The sequence below is a fragment of the Globicephala melas genome, chromosome 13, assembly GCF_963455315.2.
Source record: "Globicephala melas chromosome 13, mGloMel1.2, whole genome shotgun sequence".
Lineage (NCBI taxonomy): Eukaryota > Metazoa > Chordata > Mammalia > Artiodactyla > Delphinidae > Globicephala > Globicephala melas.
In genome coordinates this window covers 43608754-43634951 of record NC_083326.1, presented here as the reverse complement: position 1 = coordinate 43634951, position 26198 = coordinate 43608754, and positions in this window count along the sequence as shown.

The window sequence follows — 26198 nt, the reverse complement described above, 5'->3', positions numbered from 1 at the left end:
TGCAACTGTATAGATCATGGGATTTTATGACTGTGTATTTATATATAATTCTTAGCAAAATAGTGAAAAGTATTTTGTAAAGATTTTCAGTAAGGTAGAAAATGAGCCCAAGTCTGGTTAGTTTAATGTCAAGAGAGGCTGAGTGGTCTATTACCTAACCATGCCAAATTCTGTATCCACCCTAAAAGGAGCATAATCAAAAAGACTATAGAAAAGACAAATGCAAAGTTAAATAAAACAATGAATCTAATACCCATTAAGGGCAGAGATAAGTTGATTATCCTTTTGTAAAACAACTAGAATAGTTATGATGATCATTTATTTATTTAAAAATTAATATAAAATATCTTTTATAATTTCAAAATTGATGTGAAATAATTTTGGGAAATTTAGAAAAGTATAAAACAATTAAGGCTATCCATGAACACTCCAACCAGAAATAGCCAGTGGTAACAGTGAAGTATATAATATTCCAAAGTTTCAATGCCCGTAAATACCTCAGGGCACTTGTCTTGCTGAGAAATTAAAGAAGCTGAAGAGAAAGATGAAACCAGGACTAGAGTCTTAAAGGCACCCTGGGAAATATAAGATTTTCTGCTACATTATGATTCAATCTAATAGCATGGAAACAATATACACTGTATAAGAGACTCATTGGTAAATATTTATTGAGTTCTTACCCAATTCCAAAAAATTGGGCCAGGCAGAATGGGGATACAAAGAAAAAAAAAAAGGATTCTGTCCCTGTTCTTAGAGAATCATAATCTGGTAAGAAAGATAAGATAGAGAAATAGGTGAAATATTAAACATCACTAAAATACTTAAGTAAAAATTCAAGGCAACAATGAAACAGATATCACAAGATTTTATCTGATAAATTACCAAATGAAGTCCACAGACAGTAATTGCTATTTGAGTTCACAATCACTTGAGTGTGACTTATGGCAAGGCACATTTAGATCGCAACTCTGTTATAACTCCTAAACTTCCTAGGAGAACTACATGTACAAAGGATCAGTGCATGTATACTTTCAAGTGCACACCGATAAATTGAAGTTATCCTGTTTTGGTTGGTTTGGCCTATTTTCCCCACTTTTATGCATTGCAAAGAGCATTTGGGCTAGGAAACCCAGTATATATACCATGTTAATAACAATAAATAGTACCCTTTGGCCAAAGAAGCAGAATCCTGACCACCAGGAGTCTCATCCTTGTCCAACCACCTACAATGGTTTTAATCATCTTTTACAAGAAAAATTCATGTGCAGAGGACCAATCCTGACAATAGAAGTCTTTATTATCATGTGGTTTTCCTAACACACACCCTAGGCCTTGTGGAAACCTCTGTTTTCCTAAGCTAATAGGAAGTCTAAGTGACTTCTCTTTCTTGAAAGACCTCTGTCTCTTAACAATATAATATTGAGGGGAAAACAAGTTCTGGGAAAACATCCTGAAGACCAGAAATTCATAAAGGAAGCAGTGTTTCTTCCTAGGTGTTACTGCGGTCCTCACCTACTCCAGCAATCCAAGCCTAAGGAGCCAAGAGTCCACTCATGAGCACACCCAGGCCCTGTGCCACTGAGGGAGGAACAAATGGATTTCTAATAGTCTGAATCCCAAAAGATGGCTTCTGTTTGAATTTCACAGAAGAGCTGAAATCTCTCTTGGGCTTGGGAAGGAGCTGAGAGCGAATCACACTCATTAGCAAGAATTCCTAAAGCTTTGGAGCCCTGAAAGAGATGATGCCCATTTGAGATGCAGTTGTGTTCTAGCACTCCACCTGTCTACATCAACATTTCCTAATTCTGTGGATGGAATAATAGTAGATAAGGGTTGGGGAAGTGGTTAAAGATGGAGTTTTTAGGTTTCCTTAGAAGCCAACAATATGGGCTGGTAGAAAACTCTGTAAAGGCATTACAGTACAATTTTCAGAATTCTGCCATTGTTATTTCTAGTGCCCAAGGTTCCAGAGAAAACAGCTGTAAGCTGTTGATAGATTGATTTCTATTGGCTCAAAAAATGCTAATTCTTTCAACTATACATTTGAGGGTGTGGCAGGATATTACAAGATTCCTCATACAACACTCTCTGTCTTCTAGCTTGACATCATCTAATGTGAAAGCTGAAAAGACAGAATGACCTTTCCCAGGCTCCCCTCAGCCCAAGATCATCTATGTCACTTAGCGTTCCATCAACTATGGAATTGTGAGCTGTGTGAGATGAGGACATCAGATCTCTGGGGAACCACAGTAGCAGAGGCATCTGGTTTTTCAACAGTGGAGTTCAGGCCTCTAGGCAGCAAGAACACTGATGCTTCAGGGAGAGCAGCCCTGTGTCTGTGTCTGTGTCTTTTTCCTGGCCAAGGTATCTCTGACTTCATTATTCTTAAATAAGTAACTTCCAGAGTGTACTTTCCTGACTGATTAAAATTGCTGACAAATTTGGGAAAAGTTGATGATCAATAAAGAGCAGTTTACCTGGTCATTCTGGGAAAAAAAAAAGATTTTAACCAAAAAAGCGTAGATCAAAAAATCATTCTACAACTGAAACACATTCAGCCATTCCTGAGCATTTAATGAGCACCTGGTATGTGTCAGGCACCATGCTAAGGTAACAGGACTACAAAGATGTAAAGATCTAGTCCTCATTTTAAAAAACTCACTGGTGAGGGAAACAAATACCTTATAATAAGGGCAATGACTGAGGAAAACAACAGATGCATTATAACATAGAAAAATTAAAGAGTTCAGTGAAGGGCGATTGTCTCAGGAAGAATGCCTGGAGGGGAGGGCGTACACCTAAAGCTTAGAGTAGGGGTGTGGGGCATTTCCAGCAGACTGGAGAATATGAAGGAAGCATGAAAGTAAGCCAGAGGGTGGTGTATGTTCAGGTGCTAAGTGAAGTGCTTGGTAGGGAGAACTACAGGATGAAGACAGGAGGTACCTGCGAATAGGAGTCAGATGACAAAGGTCATTGTAAACCATGCTAGAGAGCTTAGATGACACCTATAGACACTATGGGAATTATTTATGGAGTTTCAAAGTGGTACTAAAATGCAGGTGTAAATTTTAAGCAGGTCACTTAATGGCAGTGTGAAGAAACTAGCAACAGCGTTGCGAAGGCTGGTGCCATAGCCTCTATGTGACACAACATGGCTTGGAAGTGAAACAAAATAATTCAAGAGATGTTTGAAAAATATTTCAGAGATAAATGATGTAGGACTTGCTATTAAAAGTGCGAGGAGACTTTCCTGTGACTTCTAAATTTCTCTTTTGAGCGTGTAGGTAGAATGTAAGAAACAGAGCACAACACACTTGGATGTTAGTCAATGGAAGAATATTGTCCAGTTGTCCTCAGGTAGAGTTTAAGAGTATGGCAACCCCACTGGGAGAAGATTCTGTGGAGACAGTTTACAGTTCCAGAAACAGTGCCTAACAGAGTGATCGGATGGTGTAGTACGCAGGTTATAGAGGCTTTTTTTCTCAATATTGTTTTTTCTTTACATTCTGGAAACGTAATCTATCGCTGGAAAATAGTAATCTGGAAATAGTAATCTGGAAATAGTAATCTATTGCTGTTAATTATACAATTGAGCAGGTACAAAAGAAGTAAAAATACCACATCTCTTCTCATGGGAGACAAGAAAACAGAAGAAAATGATTAATAAACATTCCATGTCAACTTCAGAGTAAACATTTGCTTCAAAACATATTACCCATATTACTGATAGGAGTGTGAGATGAGTGTCACACCTCATGGGTAAATGGAAGTAGACACTATATTGCATTGTTAAAGAATTATGAAATTATCCTTCTAATATATCCGTTTCATGCTTTCTACATACTGCTCAAATTTAAAAAGATTGCCTCTCACAGAATTAATGCTTAAACAACTTTAATGTAATTTAGTGATTCTGTCAAGTGAATTCAGCAATGAAAATATTAGGACAATCCCAATTAATATGACAGAATGGCAAGAGAAGCAGCTAGCTGAACAATATTTTCACCTCCGGATGTTGTCTTCAATTAAATTTTCTATCAGATGAAAGAACTGATTAGTCTTTTCAAGCAAGAAGTCTTGCTTCCTGCAGGTAAACAAAACTGCTTCCATTAAAGCTTTCAGTGCCTTTAAGAGGTTGTCACCTCTGGCTGGTGAAACAGTTTATGGCATCTCAGCAGCTGCTTTCATTACATGCACTTATTTTGCCACCAGTGGCATGCTGCAAGTTTGGGAGCATCACCTACAAAGGCCATAGTTGGACTGCTGAAAAAGAGACCAAAAGGCCAGCCAGTTACTGTTGAACTCTATGATGTGTATTTATTTCTATGCTTTGATATGTAGTTGTGTAAACACAATCTAATTAGTGCCAACGCTAGCTTTATAATGAAAACAACCCATTTTCTTACTTGATATCTAATTTTCTCATTTGCAACATATTTGATTAAAAAGAGCACACCACACCGTCTTGTTGATTGCAGCAAGGAGGAGTTCATTATTACATTATTAAGGCAATACACTGGGTAATAAAATGAATTTGGCCAGGAGAAAATCACATGTAAAATAATTATGTTGAAGTGGTTTTAATGGAGATAATCACACATTTATTTAAAAACACACTTGAGCTCCTAAAGCATGGGGTAAACTTTGAGTAAATATCTTGAATATTCGATTTGTAAAAATGTGTAAAAACTAATAAAGATGAATTTGGTAGTTCTCATTTAACATTAGGTCTAAATATGATTCAATTCAACCTCGGCTGTATATGTATCTTAGTCATCAGTTATTTTTTAGCAATTTTTAAAAATTGTGCTCACTGGGCTTCCCTGGTGGCGCAGTGGTTGGGAGTCCGCCTGCCGATGCAGGGGACGTGGGTTCGTGCCCCGGTCTGGGAGGATCCCACATGCCGCAGAGCGGCTGGGCCTGTGAGCCATGACCTCTGAGCCTGTGCGTCCGGAGCCTGTGCTCTGCGGCGGGAGAGGCCACGGCAGTGAGAGGCCCGCATACCACAAAAAAAAAAACAAAAAACAAAACAAACAAACAAAAAAAAATTGTGCTCACTGATTACTTATGTTAACTTTCTGGTATTTATTCATGATACACTACTTGAGTGTATCATGTGTACACTACACTACATTCTTATATTTACATAGACCACATGCTTTTATATAGTTTATGATGAACATCTACCTACCTTGTAATGAACCTCTATGGTAAAGAATATTGTGCTTCCAAGATTTCTTTTCCCATTCTGTTTACGTATCATTTTAAGAAATGCACTTTTATATAGTCTACTATCAGGGATAGTGTAGCAGTCAAAAGACTATAAACATATTGGCTATTATTACTGAGTGTCATTTACAACTACCATGCACATATAGCAGATGTGTAAGTAATAGAAACAAGGAATGTGAACATGTATTTTTAAATAAACCATATTTTATACTTATAGTTGTATATAAGTATAATGTTACCATATAAAGAAAGGTGATTTTTTTTGTTTCAGAACCTCATAATCACTGTCATTTAATATAGTACACAGGTGAGTTTACAGACACTTCCCATACAAGTATAATTCATGTTGTAAAGAGTATTCTAAAATAGAAATCAGGCATCCCCGCGCGCGGAGGGCGATGAGGCTGGCGCCAAGGGCCAGCGATTCGGCACGGGAGCGCGGCATTGACGGGCTGGCCTAGGTGGGGCCCGTGGCCCTACGTCGTCTGGCTGCGACGCGGGTCCTGCGCACGCTGCGGGGCCGCAGCCGCCGGGCGGTGAGCGCCCGAGGGGCCGGGAGGCGAGCCGGGGACCCCAGGCGGGTGTGGGCATCATGTCCACAGCTTGCATCCCCGAAGCTGCGCTCGGGCCATGATCACTCGGTGAAGCTGCGCTGCAACACCGGGGCCGACTTCTTCCCACGCTGTGAGGACCTGTTCGCGCTGCAGGACTCAGTGCCTCTGCCCACCTTGCGCGCTTCCCTGCGGGAGGGCCTGCAGGAGTTAACGCTGACCGCCTCCGCGGGGTGGACTGGGCGGCGCTCCTGAGCACCCTCTGCCCCTGATCTGTATCCAGAGCTTCTTCCAGCCACGGCTGGGCGAGACAGTACCAGTGGATAACTTCTCCATCGGTGAAGGAACCATCCAAAGCTGCTAGACAGAAGAAGAGAACTATAATTTTGGAAAGTGGTCGAAAAGGAAAAGCTACTATTACAATTGATGTCCAGTGGAGCCCCAGAATAGAAGCAAGAGGAATATTCCATTCCACATTGGCAACACCAAAGGAGATGATGCTTTAGAAAAAAGATTTCTTGGCAAAGCTCTTGAACTCAATATGATCTCCCTGAAAGGGCATAGGTGAGTACATGTCCCATCCAGAAGCTTGTCAGAGAATTGGTTTAGTTTTCAGATGCTGAAGGAGACACATCTAGGAGCCTGCCCATCCTGGAGTAGCAGTTATTGTAACTAGTTGGGAAAGACCGTTTGTTACGGGGGTACTCCTGCTGCTGCTTACAGGCCCCTTAGCACGATTCCACAGCCGGGAGCATGGGGGGGCCACACCTTCTAGGAGCTTTGGTCAAAATTACCTTTGAAAATCTCTGCTCTGACAGCACAGAGGTGCCATCCCATCTCTGGTGCAGCTGGCACAGCCTATTCAGTGTAAGAACGGACACTGCTGCTCCCCTAAACGTCAGAGACAGTAGTTAATTCTGTCAGCTCCATGAAAAATGTATGTTCTCACGCATGAGAACAGCTGCCCGCTCCCTGCCCCCTGCACGGCAGGCTCATCGAAGAGTTGAGCTAACCTAGGTTACCTGTGAGCGTGATGGTCCTTCACTGGGTTGGAAAGGAATTTTCTAATGACTGAGATGTGTGACGCTCCTGGCCACCTGCGGGGGCTTTCAGGTGGGAGATTGGACACGATGGCCTCAGGTGCCGTGACTCTCGCAGGAGCTGGTGACGGGAAGGAGGGTCGTCCTGATGCTCAACCAGATGTTCCTGTTCTTAACGGCTGCATTGGTGGTTCTTCTGGGTCCGTGGGAGGCATTCGGGCCTCTCTGCATAATGCTGTCACCATCGAAGATGTCAGAAGCTGGCAGCCTTCATGAAGCATTTTTTGGAGATGCACCAGCTGTGAGCACATCCTAACCAATATACACTCTGCCCTTGAACAGTGCACAAAATTGAAAGTCACTTGGGCATGTCTAAAATACTAAACAAACACAGTATTTTTCTCGAATGAACATACTTATGATAGATTTTCTTCTTTTTTCAGAGAACAGCAAAACATCCACAGCTATCCCAAGCTGTTGAAAATTAACCTTAATTCTGACTTGAACTGGAAGCTTTTAAAAAGTCTTCTCTTGCTTTTCTACCAAATTCCAGCTACTGTTGTCTTTGCTGCTACTTTTTCTGCCTAAATCTCATATTCAAAGCTGCCTATGGGTTTAATTATATGCAAATTGCAGGTTGTTGTTTTTAGAGACACACAGACACACAGCATGGAGGGTGGGTGGAGCCCTCTAGGTGCTGAATTTTGATCCTTTGCAAGATGACAGCAGTGGGGTCTTCTGGACTTTCTTTATACGGTTATTCTCATAAAGCGATAAAAGTGACTTTCTATATGTTTATATAGCAAGGTCTGTTTTTAATACCAAATAGTTTATATCTTTATGCATTTATATCTCTGTACCTTTATGTTTCTAATAATACGGTTCTTGTTGGTATATGTTGAGACTTTGAGAATTTGTTAGGATCCCTGACCTTGTGCATTAGAGTGTTACGTTCTCAACAGTTGTGTGCCTCCCCTTCCCCCTCCCCTCTCCCTTTTTAAGCTGCTTCACAAGATTTGGAAGCTCTCTGATTCACTTTTACTTTCCTTTCAGTGGGTAGAAGAATGGTTGGTTGGTTGGTTGGTTGGTTTTGTTTTTCAGTTATGTTGTTAAACTAAAAATCTGTGTTAAATTCCCTTACTGTTTCTTCACGTGACTGTTCTCTTTCTGGTGTTTGACCAGTGATGCCGTGAGTTCGAGAAGATCTTTGCTGAAGAGTCTTTTCCCCTATTGTTCATCCATTGTCAGTGTTTTATGTTGACCGTATGAAGGACATTAGAGTCCTAAAACATCTAAAAACTAAAAATTAAAAATTAAAAAAAATAAAATAGAAATCATATGTAAGTCTGAAACTATCACAAAAGCTAAAAATTATTCTATGAGGTAGCTATTAAATATAGGCAATAGCTGGAACTATAACTGTGCTGTGATTTTATTCTTGCTTTGATTTTTATTTTGATGACTTTGCCAGTGTTGTGTGTTCCTTTAAATACTTTATATCAAAGGAACACTGCCAAGTCTCTGCTCTGTAAATCCTTACGTCTAGAAAAAATGCATCTCTTAGTTCTTTGATCCATGAAGCATCTTCTTGCTTTTCTTTTTATTATAAAATCAATGCGTATCATTAAAGAAAGTTGGCAAACTGATAAATATAGGGGAAAATCACCATAGTCATACCACCTAAACACAGATATTATAAAAGCTTTGTTGTGTTCCTATTATTTTTTTCCTAATACATGCTTCCATTTTCAGACTTTCAGCATACTGGACATATAATTGCATGTCCTGCTTTTTATTCTATTTATACCACAGACACTTTCATGGATCAACATTTTTTTAATTGAAGTATAGTTGACTTATTATATTAGTTTTAGGTATACAGCACAGTGATTTGAAAATTTTATACATTATGCACCATACAAAGTTATTATAATATAATTATATTTATATATATTTATATATTATATATATATATTTATATATATTTATATAATTATAATTATAATTATTTATATATTTAATATATATTATATATTTATTATATAATATATTATATATTTATTATATATTGTTAATATTTATTATATATTTATTATATTTTTAATTTATTTATATATTTTTATTATATTTTTATATTTATATATTTATTATATATTATTAATATATATTATATATTTATTATATAATATATTATATAATATAGTATATATTATATATATTATTATATATATTATATATATATTATATAATATATATTATATATATATTTATATATTTTATATATATTTATATATTATATATATATTTATATATATTTATATAATTATATTTATATTTATATAATTATAATTATAATATAATTTATATTACCTGTGCTGTACATTACATCCTTGTGACTCATATAACTGGTAGTTTGTTTCTCTTAATCCCCTTCACCTCTTTCACCCATTCCTCCACTTCCCTCCCTTCTGGCAACTACTAGTTTGTTCTCTGCAACTTTTTAAAAAAATAATACACTTTATATTTTAGAATAGGTTTAGATATTTAGAAAAGTTATAAAAATAGTATAGAGATTTACCATATAACCAATCCAATTTCCCTAATTATGAAATAATATTGATGTATTATTATTAACTAAAGCCAACACTATATTAACATTTCCTTAGTTTTCCCTAATGTCCTTTTTATCTTCCAGGATCCCACCCAGGACACCACTTTACATTTAGTGGTCATATCTTCATAAGCTTCTCTTGGAAGGGACAGTTTCTCAGACTTTCCTTGTTTTTGTTAACTTTGACAGTTCTCGAAGACCACAATCACATATTTTGTAGGATGCCCTCTATTGGAATTTATCTGATTTTTTCTTATGATTAGACTAGGATTATGTGAGGAAGACCTCAGAGATAAAGTGCCATTGTTATTGCATCATACCAAGGATACATACAATCAACATGACGTATCACTGTTGACATTGACCTTGAGCACCTGGATAAGGTAGTGTGTGTCAGGTTTTTCAATGTAAAGATAGTCCTTTACCCCGCTTAAGATACTCGATACTTCCTTCTGTGCATAGCCCAGGCTTGAGGTCTGCTGCACTTTTGAGAACAGTATATCTACATAAATTATTTGAAATACTATTCATCGGAGGTTTGTATATTCTTCCCCATTTATTTGTGCAGTCAATATCATTTATATCAGTGTGGACTCATGGATATTTACTTTATACTTTGAGTTATGATCCAATATTACTTTATTTTGTTGCTCAAATAGTTGCAGGTTTGACTATTGGGATCTCTTCCAGTAGTTTCTGTACCCCTTTGACATCCCCCTATCAGTGCGGTGGTTGTTTTTTAACACTTTCTGATTTTCTAGCATAACAGAGAATCAACTTTTCATCTGCTTTTCTGTATCATCAATTATCTAATGTAATACTTACTCCTCAGACTGCAGCAGCTGGGGGTTCAATAGAGTCATAACAACTGTTAATAAAATACTAGCTTTCAGACACCTCACCGTTTTGCAGCAGAATCACTGGCATGCTGTGTCAGATTCCTCCCTATGGTTCTATCGAATGGCAGAGGTTCCCCTCAAGCAGATGTGAAGAACCATGATTGACCACATCTTCCGCCTCAGAGTTTAAATCATTTATTTATCCCCAAGGGTTAGCTCTTTATTCACCCCTAGTGACAAGTGCAGTTCATGTCATAATTCTTGATATGATGCCTGGTGATAAACCTTGGACAAGTTAGTTCTTGCTCTGATTGTTTCCTCATCTGCCCACTAAGAGAAAAATATTCTTGTCTAGCATAGCTATAAGGAAAATTAAATATTGTATGTATCACATAGATAGATCATATCACATAATGGACATTTAAAGAATATACAGAAATCAAAACATAAAATGTATTCTTTATGCTCACCTTATACAAACACACACACACACACGTGCAGTAGATATTTAATACATGTAAGTTCCTGTACTTTTGTCCTCAGATTGATGCATCTCTGTGATGATACAGAAGCTTCATTGGATGGCTTCTTTACCTAGCTCTTCTTATTCAACATGCTAGCCCATGTTCCTAAGGTCTGGTACAGAAAAAAATTGACTATCACTTAGTGATAACCTTTTCCTGAGCCCAGTTACTGTCTCTGAACCAAGTTTGTGTCAGCTTCTTTCCCTTTCCCCCTTGAGTTCCTGATTAAGGAGACTAGATTGTGTGATGAATGCTTATGGATCATGGCCCTGGATAGACGGGATACTCTTGATGTTTGCTGTGATTGTGCCTCTCAAGGGCACCTTGGGCTTTCTCATGAATACGCTGCCTGGCTCGCACATGATCTCCATATGACCAGCCAGGTTGGAGCCACAATGGCACACAGGTTGCTCGCCCTGAGCCCTGATCATTTTCCTTCTCCATATCTGTAATACCACCCCCATGCTCTTCTGGAAATATTACTTAACCCTTTGCGCCTCTATGAACACTTCCCTGTCAAAGTGGAGCAAAGTGAGAAAGTGCCTATGATTCCTAAACAAGCCGCCAGCTCTCAGCTGAAGCTGCATGAGCTAGAAGACCTGAAATGAGGAGAGAAATAGTGAGAAGTGTAGAGAAAGGGGAAGGAACCCATTTGAAGTTATTTTCTTCTTCCTTTGCTCTCCTAGTTTATTTATTTATTTTTATTTTATTATTATTATTATTATTTTTGCGGTACGCGGGCCTCTCACTGTTGTGGTCTCTCCCGTTGCGGAGCACAGGCTCCGGACGCGCAGGCTCAGCGGCCATGGCTCACGGGCCCAGCCGCTCCGCGGCATGTGGGATCTTCCCGGACCGGGGCGCGAACCCGTGTCCCCTGCATCTGCAGGCGGACTCTCAACCACTGCGCCACCAGGGAAGCCCTATTTTATATTTTTAAGAGAAAAGTAAAACTTTATTTTGATTTTTGAGTATATGTTAAATCAAACTTTCTAAGGTTACTGCTACTGAATGATAAAAAACTAGGCTTTATATGTGGAAATTTCTAAACATACACAAAAGTGGGGAAAATTGAATTCCCCGATCCCATTATCCTCTCCTATTACATTTTAAGGTTTCCTTATGTTATGTGCCAAATATGGTTAATTGCCTAACCTAGAATCATTCCTTCCCACCCCATCCACTTCCTCGTTATAAAGAATCCTGATTTGTGTTGAGATGGCAACATGCCCACTGTGGTAAGCTTAAAGCAGCCTTCCCTTTTGAAAGACAGTTTCCAGCCAGCGCTACGTATGATCCAGTTCTGGCCAATGACGTGTAAGAAGAGTCTTCGTTCTTTTTGACAAAAGAAAGCCTCATTTTGCCTATATTTGTCCTCTTTATTTTATATCACATGTATTTTATATGTGTGGATGCAATACCTGAAACTCTAGCAGCTATTTTGTGATCAGGAGGTAAAGAAGGTCAAGGGAATGGCTGAGATGCCAGTCTAGGGCACTAATACTATTCAATCACTTTACCAATCCTGGAACTGCCTACTTCCAGATTATTTATTGTGTGAGATGATAAAAAGGATAAATTGCTGCATCACTGTTGCAGGTAGCCAAAATATTTTGGTCTGCTTTTACAATGGATTAATATATTTGGTTTCATATCATAAGAGATTAGAATCAAAATCATAAATTAGAATCATATCATAAGAATATAGAATCTTCATATTTGTCATGTCCTAAATTTTGAGTTGAGATACACCTCACAATGTGACTGGTAAATCAGTGAAAGTACTTAATCAAAATTCCCCAGTGGGAGCTGGAAGGAAGAGATACTACAGTGAGCTCCAAAAAGAATGGTAAGAAGAAGGCATCTGAGGACTTATGCCTGGCTTTAAACTTGTGCCAGCAGCTCACCCAATGTGAGAGATTTACCTTTTCTGTACAGTCCTGGTGGTATAATGATGTTTGCTGCTACCCATCTTGGAAATAATATTGAGCAGCTAATGTGGAATATTCTCTGTGTCAGCATATTCCTGCCGGCTGCTCTCTATACATATACAGGGGATATTTTGACCTAACACAGCAGTTAAGGCATTTTGAAAGGCTAAATTTAATTTAACTTATTTTTTAAACTGATTACTTGATTGTTAACTGATTACTATGAAGTTTTGATTATATTTTCCCCCATGAATTTTCTTTGGAGGATGAACTAGGTAAACTCCTAGTTTGAGTCTAGGGTCTTTACTCTCTGGCCCCTCTGGCTGGAAAACCCACTCTAGCAGTCTTCTTTACTTGTCCATATTCTCACACCTGGCACCAGGCACTGATTGCACTTAAATATGCACAGTCTGATCTAACTGCTTCCAGATCTTCTTATTGTGCTGAGACATCTCTGGTATGTGCCAGAACTGTTCTTTTCAAAATTCCAGGGAAGAAGTCTATTTCCTTACAGCTGTACCTCATTTTTGAGGTGTCCATGTTCATTTCCAGGCCCCGAACAACTCCCATACACTTGGCCTTGCCCAGGCCTCACTATTCTACTTATTTCTCTCTTGTCTGAGTCACTTAGGGCTTTGATGGTCAAGGTTTAAGCAAAAGACCCACTTTGATGATCAAGGTTTAAGCAAAAGGTAGTTCCAAGACATGCCTTAACCCAAAGTAGTAGGTGGGAGTGGAGAGGGGGACAAGAGGACCCTTCCAATAAGCATATTGAGTGCTTATTACGTGTCAGGATCTCGGCTAAGTTCTGCACCTAGGTCGTTCCAGCAGACTGAGAGCACAGAACCAGGAGTCAGGTGATACGGTCTAATGGACAGATGTTGCAGCACTCAGATGCCACTCCAGCCAGATTAACATGGAAACACTCACTCCCCTCCACAGATTGTTTTTGGCTGAAGAGGGCTGCCTCATCTAAGATCATGTCCTTCATGCCCCATTCTCAAAGGTGGCCTGTATCCAGCGACTGGTGAATACAGGTGTACATAGGTCCCTTTGCCCAACTCTGCAAGGCCATCCCAGACTCAGAGCTCTGGAACTGTGACCTTCGTTGTGGCTTTATTCCGGCTCAGCTTCTCCCTCTGCCTGTTCTGTTTCATTCACCCTTCCAGGATGTTGATTTGAAGAGCACTCCCCCAATAAATGTCCTACAGGCTAATTGCTAATTTCCTTCTCAGTGTCTGCTTCCCAGAGTAGCTCACCTGCAACCCCTCTGCTCACCACATTGGGTCTCGTGTTTCTAATTGGAAAATTAAGGAAGCTGGTTTTGTTCTCTAAAGCCTACCTCCAGCTCCATAATTCTAACTTGAAAGGGGGACTCGAGGTGGGGAGAGATTTTGGTGGCCTTAAATCACACCAAAGTAGCCTCCTCTTCCTGAATCAAAGCCTTGGTTCTGAAGCTGTGTGAGGACCTGTATGGGTCAGAAATCCCTACAGTAATTCTTCACTGTCACTGATCAATGTGACCTATTATATATTTTATTCTTTTCGAGGCTTTTCTTGTTTTTCAACATGTAGTTATGTATGCCATGTGTGAGGTCATTTTTTCCCTTTCAAATAAATCACGCAACTTCTGTGTTTGTCAAGAAACCCAAACTAGAGAAATGTGAAATGTGAATTGAGAAAAGTTCAGGTGACTGAGTTCCATTAATTCTCAGAAATGACGAGTCAAGGTCAGTCAAAAGAAGAAGAATGAGAAATATCATAAAGTGATTTTCTTTTAAATGGGGGAAAAATAAGCCCTAGGAGGGTGTTCACCTTAGTTCTTTAGAAATATTTTATAGCCTATAAATAAGATGTAGGAGTTTATAAAACAAAGCCCACAAATTCAGTACTTTAGAGAAGTAAAAACTTGACAATTCGATATATTTTGACTATATTTAATATAATTTAAAATAAAATCATTTGATTCTCTCTGCATGGTACCAAAGCTTCCTGAAAAAATATTTTAAAAGGCATTGAATGAGCATATTAAACTTTCAAATTTCATTAAATGGACATCAATATATATTTAATAGAAAATTCTTGTATTTCAATTTGTATATTTAATATTTAGTGGTAGATATTTGACATCATTTAAGAAAACATTGAGTTGATAATATAATTTTTTAATCCACTTATTTTAACATCACATAAATAAATAAGTGCTGGGAACAAGGCCAGAGATAATGAAAGCATAAAATTGCCCCAGATAAATTTTGTAGGGCATTTTCACTGGACCTTTGAATCTTTCTTCCTTCTTTTTTCAGGTCCACAGGCATCTCAATAAATAAAGCAAAAAAATTACAATTATTGGCCCCATACCAATAACAGTTCTTTAGAAAATGACATTTCTGATAAACTTTAATATACTTATCCAGTGTTGAAACCAACCAGTGATCCTGAGCTTTGTCCTGAGCTGTATGAACAGGCCGCTGTCACTTTTCCTAGATGACTGTCATAGTCTCCACACTGATTCCTCGGCTTCTCTTGTCTTTCTGTTATTCAGACAGCAGCCAGTGATGTCTTACAACTTGAATATGATTTCACCACTCCTCTGCTTAAGGTCCTCTAAAGGAGCCTCATCACTTAGAAAATACACACACACACACACACACACACACACACACACACATATTTTTTCCCTATGGCTTAGAAGTCCTCACATCTCCAGTCTCCTGTCTTTCTCTGAAGCCTCATCTTCTTACATTTCAATCTCTCTCTCTCTCCCCCACCTCTCTCATTCCCCTGTTTGTATGTACTGTACCATGAATTCTCTATTTCTTTAACACACCAAGCTTTTTGCCACCCCCAGGGCCTTTGCCCTAGTTATTTCATCAGCATAAACATCACTTTCATTTTTACTATACTAAGGAGATGAATTATAAACCATTCATCTTAACATTTTCTTTAGACTTACATGCCCCAAATTTTACATCACTGGCTTCCTTTGGTAATTCTGCCTCAGCTTCAATTCAATTTCACATCTTAGAAAAGCTTTCCCTGACCACTGACTCAAGCAGCCTCCTTCCTCCCCCACATGCATTATCACTTTAGTCTGTTTGTTTTCTTCTTTATTAATCTCTGAAATTGTCCTATTTAATAACTTGTTTAACGTTTGTTTTTCCTCACTCAATAAATGTCCATGAAGTCAGGGAACTTGGTTGTATTCTTAATATGTAAAACAATTTCTAGAACATAACAGACACTATGACCTATGTTCTAGTAGATGTCGAATCAAAAAGAAAAAAAATAGAACTTTACCTCAAAAGCTGTAATCAACAGATTTATTATCAAGGGATATAATAGGAATGTTTTAATTGAATCATTATAAACTAGCTTTTAATCAATTCCCAAATAAAGTGTATTATTTCCAACACTCATCTATGACATGTTTTTTCTAGTCCCTCATAATCCATTGAATTTGTTTACTCCATTGAGTGACCAATATAAAGGTAGTCCTATATAAAAACCAGTTAAAGCACAGGCTGTTTTATTAATTTTATTATTCAAGCAATACAAGATAATTGTATAAGGTATAGAAAATGCTGATAAAGAAACAAAAATGGTAAAAATCTGTGATTCTATTAACTTTAGTTAAGAATTTATGTACATTTTCCCTGGGGCTTCTCTGGTAGCTCAGTGGTTAAGAATCCACCTGCTAATGCAGGGGACATGGGTTCAAGCCCTGGTCCGGGAAGATCCCACATGCCGCGGAGCAACTAAGCCCATGTGCCACAGCTACTGAGCCTGCGCTCTAGAGCCTGCGAGCCACAACTACTGAGCCCACGCACCACAATGAAGAGTAGCCCTCACTCGCTGAAACTAGAGAAGGCCCATGCGCAGTGCCAAAGACCGAATGCAGCCAAAAATAAATAAATAAATAAAAATTTTAGAAAAATTTATGTACATTTTCCCAGCTTTTTGTTTCTTTGTTCTGGATAATTACAGAATTGGAATTTTGACCTACAGTTTTGGCAAATCAATCCTGATGCTTTGGGTAGAAGTTACAATATAGAAAAGAATGGAAATAAGCAGTTATAGAAGATATTGCAATATCAAAAAAGAAATTTAATAAAGGTATAAATTATGATTGAGATAGTGGGAATACAAATGATAAATTTGGAAGATCATTCACAAAATCTAAAACAACTAGATTTGAGGGACAAGAAAGAAAAAGCATTCAAAATTAATATGGAAATTCATGAAATTATGAATTCATTTATTTATTGAATAGTTCTTTATAATACTCTTCCCACATTTGGGCTAGTTGTTGAGTTGAGCAGAGAACAAATCAGAAAAGAAATATACTTTCACAGGAGTTTACATATAGGCCTAGATGATATTCTTAACAGAAGCAGCGATGTAAAGGGAAAAGATGTCTAATTCAGTTATGAAAAATGCAGTTTGGTGCTGGAGGAGAGAGGTGGCCAGTGCAGGAAGTCGAAGAAGTATAAAACCTTCAGCAAAGTGAGTCACTGGGATTCTATGAGAAGAATATTGTCTCATTTTATGAGAGTGCAGATAAAATTTCCTGAGGAATTTTGCTCCAGGCTACACAGCACAAAACTGTTTTCACTCAAAAATTATTTCAAAGATCATCCCCAGGGTTAGGTATAAAAATAAAAAGAGGATCTTGGCATTTTAGTATGTTAAAATGACACCAAACTGTGCTGATATTCCCCTGCACCACCACCATGTCTTGTCCGTTCCCCATAGCTATTTTTTTCATTCTCTTGCTTTCTCCTCAGGGTGCTCAGGGGGAAGAATCACAGGGAGATTAGAAGGCAGAAGGGGAAAGATGCTGTGCTTGTTCTTCCCTGCTGCTTCACTTGGGCAGTGCTATCACATCGCTCATTCCCACCCATGATGACAGCTCCTGCCAGGTCCCCTTCGTCCTTGGCTCTTGGCTCCATCTTGCACTGGGCCCAAGGAACACTGACCCCACACTTGTCCCTTCAGACCTAAAGTTGTTAGTAGCTTCCCGCTGCTACTGGTAGTCTCTGGTCTCTGGTGCTTAATGTTCTTTCTCTGTTCCTTACACCATCCACACTTCTACAAGTAGCGCCTTCAATTAAAGTCTCTTGAACCATCTGAGTTGGATACAGTTGCCTTCTGGGACCCTGACTGATACACTGGAGGTTTTGTTTACTATTTTTAAATAGGAATGAGTTTGAATTACTATTTTTAAAAGATACCAGTCAAGGTTTGTTAGGTGAGGAACTTCTGTTTTCCTTAAAACACCCAAATCCTACATCTCTTCCTTCATTGAAACTTTTGCTTATTCAGAATTCATTTCCTGTTGCTCACATACTTATAACAGCTCCAGAAATTTTAAGCAAAACAAACAAAAAAGCAAAACAAAAACACGATTGCTTTTAATAGTGGACAGAAGGAACCTGATAGAATTAGAAGGTCCCAATTCCAACTTGTACCTTGCATCAAAATTGTTCCTGGCATGTGGTGCTAATTCTTTGGCTAGTTGTGAATTGCTGTCCTAAACACTGAGCCCGAGTTCCTTTTTTGTCCCATATTATGAATGTGTTATTGTCACAGTGTGCAATAAAAATTACTCTCAGCTGCATACAAACTCTGGATAGTAAATGGCCCCCCAAATAGGCTTACCTTCAATTTATGCTTTTGCAGGTTTCACCTCTCATAGTGATTAATATCATAACACCATATAAGGCTCAGGACAGTCAGCAGTGTAGCCACCATACTTCAGAAGTCAGACAGTGGAAAAACACTGTGCTAGGAACATAGTGTCCTTTGACATCCTGATTAATGAATATTTGTGTTACATAGAATAAAGATACACACACACACACACACACAAAACCTTCCTTCTAAAAGAAAAGGCAATTGCAAAAAGATATTTTGACAATAAAAAAGCAATAAATCACAGAGTGTACCCATTTAAATTTATGAAAACCCCACGGAATTAGACAATTTCCATCAGTGAAGGGGTCAGAGGGTGAAGTTGGGACTAAGTAAAAATATGAGCTTGGGGTCTTGGGTTCAGAACCATTTGGGTAAAAATATTCCTAGCATTGGATGGACTGCATCTTGGATTCAATAAAAGAATGTGTTTCCAAGAAAAGACCTTTAAAAAGATCTAGAAAAAATACAAAACTGAGCTTTAAAATAAACTCCAATACCTCATCTAGGTCACATATTAAAGCAAACTTTGTTGAAAGAAGCTTTATGTTTTTATTTTGTTTACATTTTTAATTTTTGTTTTACTTGAAAGCAAATTTATTTTGTTCTACACATTCTAATAAATACTGTCACAAAATTTTAATACGTTACCAAGGACCTTCTTAAATTTAAGCTGGGAACTCCTCTTTCCTTGTTAACCAGTCTTTTGAGCCAATATTGTGCCTTGTACTTTGTACCTAGCACTTGATATCTTATTGTAACTGCATTTAGTGCATTATAAACTGTGGGCTAACACTTTGCCTGGTGCTGAGGATACAAAATCAATAAAGTCCTTGCCCCTGCCCTCAAGAGAGGTACATTCTAGGAAAAGAGAAACAACATTTAAACAAATAAGTCCACTAAAATGTTAGACAGTACACAGGAAAAGAAGGAAATGAAGGAAGAAAAGGAGACAATTCATGGAGGAGCCCGGTACACTTCAGAGAGGAAGTGACCTTTGAACTGCATCTTGAAATATTGGAATGTCCGTTTTCAACACACATTGGGTCCAATATATTTCAGGCTATGGAAGCACTACGAATGAAGGCATGGAGATCATCATGTAGGCTTGACACTGAGGTTCTAGCATGAGGAGTTATTATTTCATTTTAATCCAGGTATTCATTTATTTTGTTAGAGAAAGTGGCGATGCAGGGAGAAAGGCTGCAGAAATAAAGACAGATACGTCTGTGGAACCTTGACTGTGTACAGCTTATGTCCTTAATAATGATTTTGGACATTATTTATTAAGCATTCAAGGACTTCTGAAGAGTTTAGAGCTATTTGAATATGTTTCCTCTCTCCTTTGAAAAATGGGGACAATAAAAATCTACCTCCAAAAAAAGGATTAAGTGAGAAAAATTATGACTCTATTAGTTCTTTGTGACTCTCAGTTGCTATTATTACATATTTGGCCTGGAAGATTTATATTGGTCTTGAAAATGACCTTATAACAAAGTATTAATAGAAATATTTTTGTAGAGAGGCAGAAGCAATTCTCTAATACTAACATATATAATTACCTTTCCTTTGAATATCAAATTTTAAACTTTAGCATTTCTTAAATGCTCAAAATGCTGGATCAGGCCAAATGATCATTCTCTCACTTTAAATAATTTTAACTTTGCAATGCACATAATTATAAGTTCTAAATTATTAAAATTAAATATTCAGTACTTTCTTGGCTATTTGAAAATCACAAACGAGTACTATACAAGTTAAATTCTAGTTCCTATGAAAACTCTAAATTTAATCATGGAATACTTCAGTAAGTTTCCTAAAATGTCAAGTACTAATCCTTGTTCGTGTGATAATGTGATGATTACTCTGTAAGAATATGGACATGACAGTGTTCAGTAAATATTCACTTGAACAATATTTTTTACGATACTTGAAGAGTGGTGTGAAACATGTATTTCCTTATGTAGAGCTAGAGGTTTGAATCTTATAATACTGAAAATATTATTTTTTATAAAACTGACAAGTGATAAAGCTGCAGGATTGTTGTGAATCTGCAGCTACCTGTCATTATAATGTGAAGTAAATGATTCTGAGGGAGATCCACAAAATGAGGATATCAGCACGGACTAGAATGGTCACCTTCTTGTCCAATTTATTCAGTGCATTTGGTCTTGACAGTATGAAACACTCAAGCTGGCAGCTGGCATCATTTTGAGCAACTGCAGGTTCACAGCCCAGTCAGGGACTATTTAGAATCCTGTTGTCCTGGATCTATGTGCGTGGGATAAGGGTGTTGTAGCCTTCGATGTTTGTTTAAAAAGGGGCATGAGGAACTGACTTCTTGTAAAACTCATTTTATGACTTCATAAAGAAAGGTTTTCCACAGTTATTGGTCTTCTGTCACTCATTAGCAAAATTGCTTCCCAAGGTCAGTGTGACATGGCTCAATATTAGAGTGCAGTGTTCATACTGTAGTTGTCTGATAGCACATGGGATGGTAAACAGTGAAAAATCAGCTCTTATTCAGGGATGAATGCTTAATGTTATTTGCCAGGAGTTCAGACTAAATAGATAGAGTAGCTTTTGTCCAAATGGATTAAAGAAAACTCCATTTGTGATTTACAAGAGAAGAAATGATGAGATGGTTATGGGGTTTTATTGCACGTTTTGTTCTAAGAGATTGATGGATAAAATTTTGTCCTCAGATTTACATAAAAGGTTTATTGGCTCTGTGCATATTAGAGCAGAAAATTGCTTTTATTTAGTGATGCTGTTTTCCTGAAATGATATTTCCAAGCAAAATTCATTCATCATAATTTTTAAAATTCATATGGGCCTTAGTTACTCCAAAATTAACCCATAGTGCATTTTTAATCAAATCATAAATGTGGTATTTCTCAGTGTAAGTGCACTGGGTCTTCCTGAAAATCTTATCACAATGTAGTAGAAAAAAATAACATTTTCTAGTTATCCAAATTATGAAAATTTGGGGAGTTTCAACTATGAATACTGTTTCTGTCTTTACTGAGAAACAGTAACCCCAAACTTCACTTCACATTTGAAAAATGAAGACAAGAAGGGGCCCTACCTCATCAGGCCAACACAATAGCCAATACAAATATAGTAAGCACTTGCTAAATATTTATGAGTATTATTATCTCAAAGTATTGAATGGTCTCTTTTTTGTAATTCTGTTTGCCTGGTATTTTTACATTTTGCCTCATTTGGATTCCTTAGTCAATAAAAATACGTAGTAATTGCACACGCTACTTATGGAAATGAAAATGTTTCTGCTATTTTCTGCCTACGGTATTGAAATATTTGATGTTGATAATGAGTTTTATTAAGTGAAGTGAAGCATACAATCAAATAGAAAACATGAAGAAAGTTGAAATTTAACCAGGCCCTGTAATGCATTGTGCCCTAGCCCAATAGCACAGTAACAGCATGAATTTTGAAAATATGTTTTTTACATTTATTTACAGTACATGTTAAATTTGTCCATCTCATTTCAACTTCCACAATGTGTCTCTTATCAAACCCACCGTTATCTCCCACCTGCATGGTTGCAATGGTTTCCTAAATCACCTTTCTAGGTTCACTAGAATCTAACGAAAGTTGGGTCCCTCCAATTCATTGTCCACACAAAAGTCAGAGAAATGCTTTCAAAACACAAAAATGTTTGTGCCACTCACTTGCGTAAGGCCTTCAGTGCCTGACAATTGTACTCACAATAAAATCCAAAGACCTCAATTAGGCTGTCAGGTTCTGAAGGCCTTCCAGCTTCATGCCTTGCCATGTTCCTTCATGTCCTATATTGACCTTCTCCCAGTTCCTTGAACTGATCCAACTCAGAGTGTTCAGAATGGTTTGCAAAGCTATATCTGTCTGACTATTTGTTTAATATGTGTCTGTCTCTCCCACTAATCTAATATTTCTAGGAGTGGAGTGTTGCTTCTATATTGTCGCTCTCATGCCCTCAACACCTTACACAGTGCCTGGCACAACTAAATGATGTGTGATAAAGATTTATTCAAGAAATGAATGAATATTGGTTACGCACTTCCTAAGTGTCAAGCACTGTGCTAGGCACTGAGTTATACATGAATATGAAAGTGTGCCTGTCTTCAGTGAGCCCCTAGTCTAGCGGATTGGGTATGAGGTGAGTAGGCAAACAACAGTAAACAGTATTCTACCAGGACAAAGCATAGGGTGCTAAGAGAGAAGAAGGAGATCAGGAAATTTTCTCAAGAGAAGTGGTTTCTGAGCTGAATCTTAAAGGATGAGAGGAGTTAGGCAGAGAAGGCAAGGGAAAGGTACAGTAGATAAAAGGCAAATGAGTGCAGTCATGCCAACGCAAAGCAAATGCAAAGTGGTCTGGGAAGATGGACAAGAAAGAAAAAGTGAGACATGTATCAGTGTTCATTTGGATCCCTTTGCAAATAAGAAAACATCTCATTAAGAGCTTTATTATAATTTCAATTTTATGTTTATTATATATAATTATTATTCGTAATTATTGGCAGAGAAGTTAAACATTTACCCAAGGTCCACAGCTAAGCAATATATCTGGGATAAAAAGTTGTATGTGTATATTTGTTATTGTTTACTCCAAAACCCATTTTTATTCTTTTTATGGAAAGGTAGATTTTTAATTTAAATATCAGTATTATTAGTAAAATGATATAAATCTTCACTATTACTCATTACACTAAAATTACAAATCAATCCACCCCTTCATCCAATTAACTTTTAAGAATACATCAGAGTAGGAATACAGATGCATCTGTGGCATGGGTCCTAACTACACCTTTGCTTGCAAGACCATATAATTTGCCTCAAGACTTTTTTCCAGAAAATATTGTTTTGTTGGTTAACCTTCATTTACTATCCCTCTTATAAACCATAAATCATAATCAATTTGTGTCTTTGACCATTTTTAGTCTTCTTCCCTAATAGAATAAGCTAGAAAGCTTTTAAATCCTCGATAACAAAAATGTGCAATGATGCATTTCATCATAGATAGCCCAGAGATTTGGGTGGTATTAATGATGCAATTATAGTGGAAACGAAGGACTCTAAAACTGAAAAGATAAATAAGTATATCTTCTCTCACCCTGAGGGTCTTAACTATCACATTTCTTGAAAATTAAATTCCCTGTCCTTAAATGTAATAGACTGACAACAGCAAAACAAAGATCAACTATATATATTTAGAATGGAATACTACTTAGCCATAGAAAAAAAATGAAATTTTGCCATTTGCAACAACATGGATGGACCTGGAGTGTATTATGCTTAGTGAAATATGTCAGAAAGAGAAAGATAAATACTGTATGCTGTCCCTTACATGTGGAATCTTAAAAACAAAACAAAACAAAGAATATAACAAAACAGAAACAGACTCACTGATTTAGAGAACAAACTAGTGGTTACCAGTGGGAAGATGGAAGGGAGCAGGGGCAAGATAGGAGTAAGGGATTAAGAGGTACAAACTACTAAGCATAAAAGTAATAAGCTTCAAGGATATATTGTACAGCACAGGGAATATAGCCAATACTTTACAATAACTTTAAAATGGAATAACAAATCTATTATAAAAATAGATTATTTTTATAATCTATAAAAATATTGAATCACTTTTTTAAGTCTTCTAATCTTGCCAACTGACATTAACATAATCTATCCAAAAATGACTCAAGATTTTAGAAACCCATCCCACTCACCAAAACATTCAGGATCCTGCCCTATCCAAAAACTTGCCAAGTTGTCTTTGGTAGATTCAATTGAAACTTGGTCTTTCTGATTTTAGTTAATATCATAGTGAACTAACTCAACATTAGTACATAAGACTAATACAGAATGAATTACAACATGTACATACACACTCAGCCACAGAAAACCAACAAAATCCCCACACCAGGGTCTCTGCTATGGAGATCTAACTGTATGGGTCTTGTTTTGCTTCATTTTGTTTTTTAGATGAGCATGAATATAGTGATGAAAGCTCAAGTACAAATCCTTTGTCTTTGAGCAAATTCAAATTCCATCAAGGTCTCATATTAATGAGATTTTGTACATAAAGCCTCTAGCAGTAAGCCAGACAGTCACTTAACAACACTTCCTGAGTATCTATCAGATGGGATCATATTACGGGGTGACTTAAACATCAAGGTAAACTCACGTACAGAAAATCTGGAAAATAACAGTTATTCCCCAAGAGGTCATTGTTTCAGAGATCATTTGAAGTAGAAAAAATGAACTGTCAGATCTAAGCAGTGAACACAGTATTATAATATTAACCTGAAGTTTCTGCAAAGAGGAACTTCCCTTAAGTGATGATCAGTATTGGCTATTTTCAGCCGATCATTTTTATCATTGCTTATCTTCTTCCTAAAAGTGAACTCTAAAGTTGTATAAAAAATTAAAATGTCCTTTGACATATAAACTAGTTTTTTATATCAATCATCTCCAATCTGACTTAATGCAATTTAAAAGGTAAGTTAAAGAGAATAAAGTTAATACAAAAGTTTATAAAAATCTAAAAATATGTTCTGAAATTTTTGTTACCAGAGAATGTAAAGTATGTTATTTATGCTGTTTTCAGCATTATACATCCATTTTGACCATACTGTGATTGGATCAATCAAGTCGATTACTTGTTACCTTTGAAAAGAGAAAATCAGAAAATTTATACCTTGATTGAAAACCTCTGGAAAAATTATTATATGATACAATGATGAAATGCACTTTGAATTCATTAAAAAATTGCACATCTTTTCACTTTCATATGAAGCTTTTAGATGTACACCAGGCTTATAACTTTTTATGAATAAGGGCCTTGGTAAGGATATAACACACTCAATTTATGATTCAAAGATAACTGACATCGTGTATTTGTTATAGTAGAGGGAGAATTCATTGTCCAAACTAGGGCATAGAAAGACTCCCAACATAAACAAAGTTTGTCTCAGCTACTCAAGAATGGTCACTCTAGAACAAAAAGCAAATTAATTTAATCTTTGATATTAAAAGTATACACATAAACTGTGTATATACACACATAAATAAATGTTTTAGGTATGTAATATATATATATCATATATATAGCACATGTTTTATAAAAAGGCAAATGTAAGGAAGGGACTTAAAATGTATATATAAATATATAAAACTTTTTGTACTTCTTTTTTCCATTACCTAAATTATATTCCACTATTTCAGATATATAGTGTTATAACATATACCCTAATGGATTAGACACCCCTCAGAGTAAAGTTACTCTCTAATGCTGGGAGTGATAGCTAGGGAGGTCAAGATTTACAGCTGTTTTAGATCACTGGGCTGCCACTTAGAACATATGATTCCAGGGAGTTAGAAGTTAATTATACCCTATCTGACTGACGTTAGTAAATTGTCTTTCTTGAATTGAATTGGCACTTCGATAGGCTAGGTCTTCACGACATCATAAAAAGAAAAAACAAGATAATTTAGCCTAATCTATTAATCAGTGCATTAATCTTTGATGTTTATTTTTATCCAAAATTTCACATCATACAATGAATTGAATGATACAGTGAATAGACTGACACAATGAATACATCAGTAATTTTAGGATACTATTTTAGACATGGGACAGAAAAATAATTCATTACACAACACTTCTTGTATATTGCTTGGTTTTTGACATTTTACCATCCTCATACGTTAATTGATTCAGAACTTCACAATAATGTGTTGGGAACTTTGGATATTAAGTCTTTTACTTAGCTGACTGAG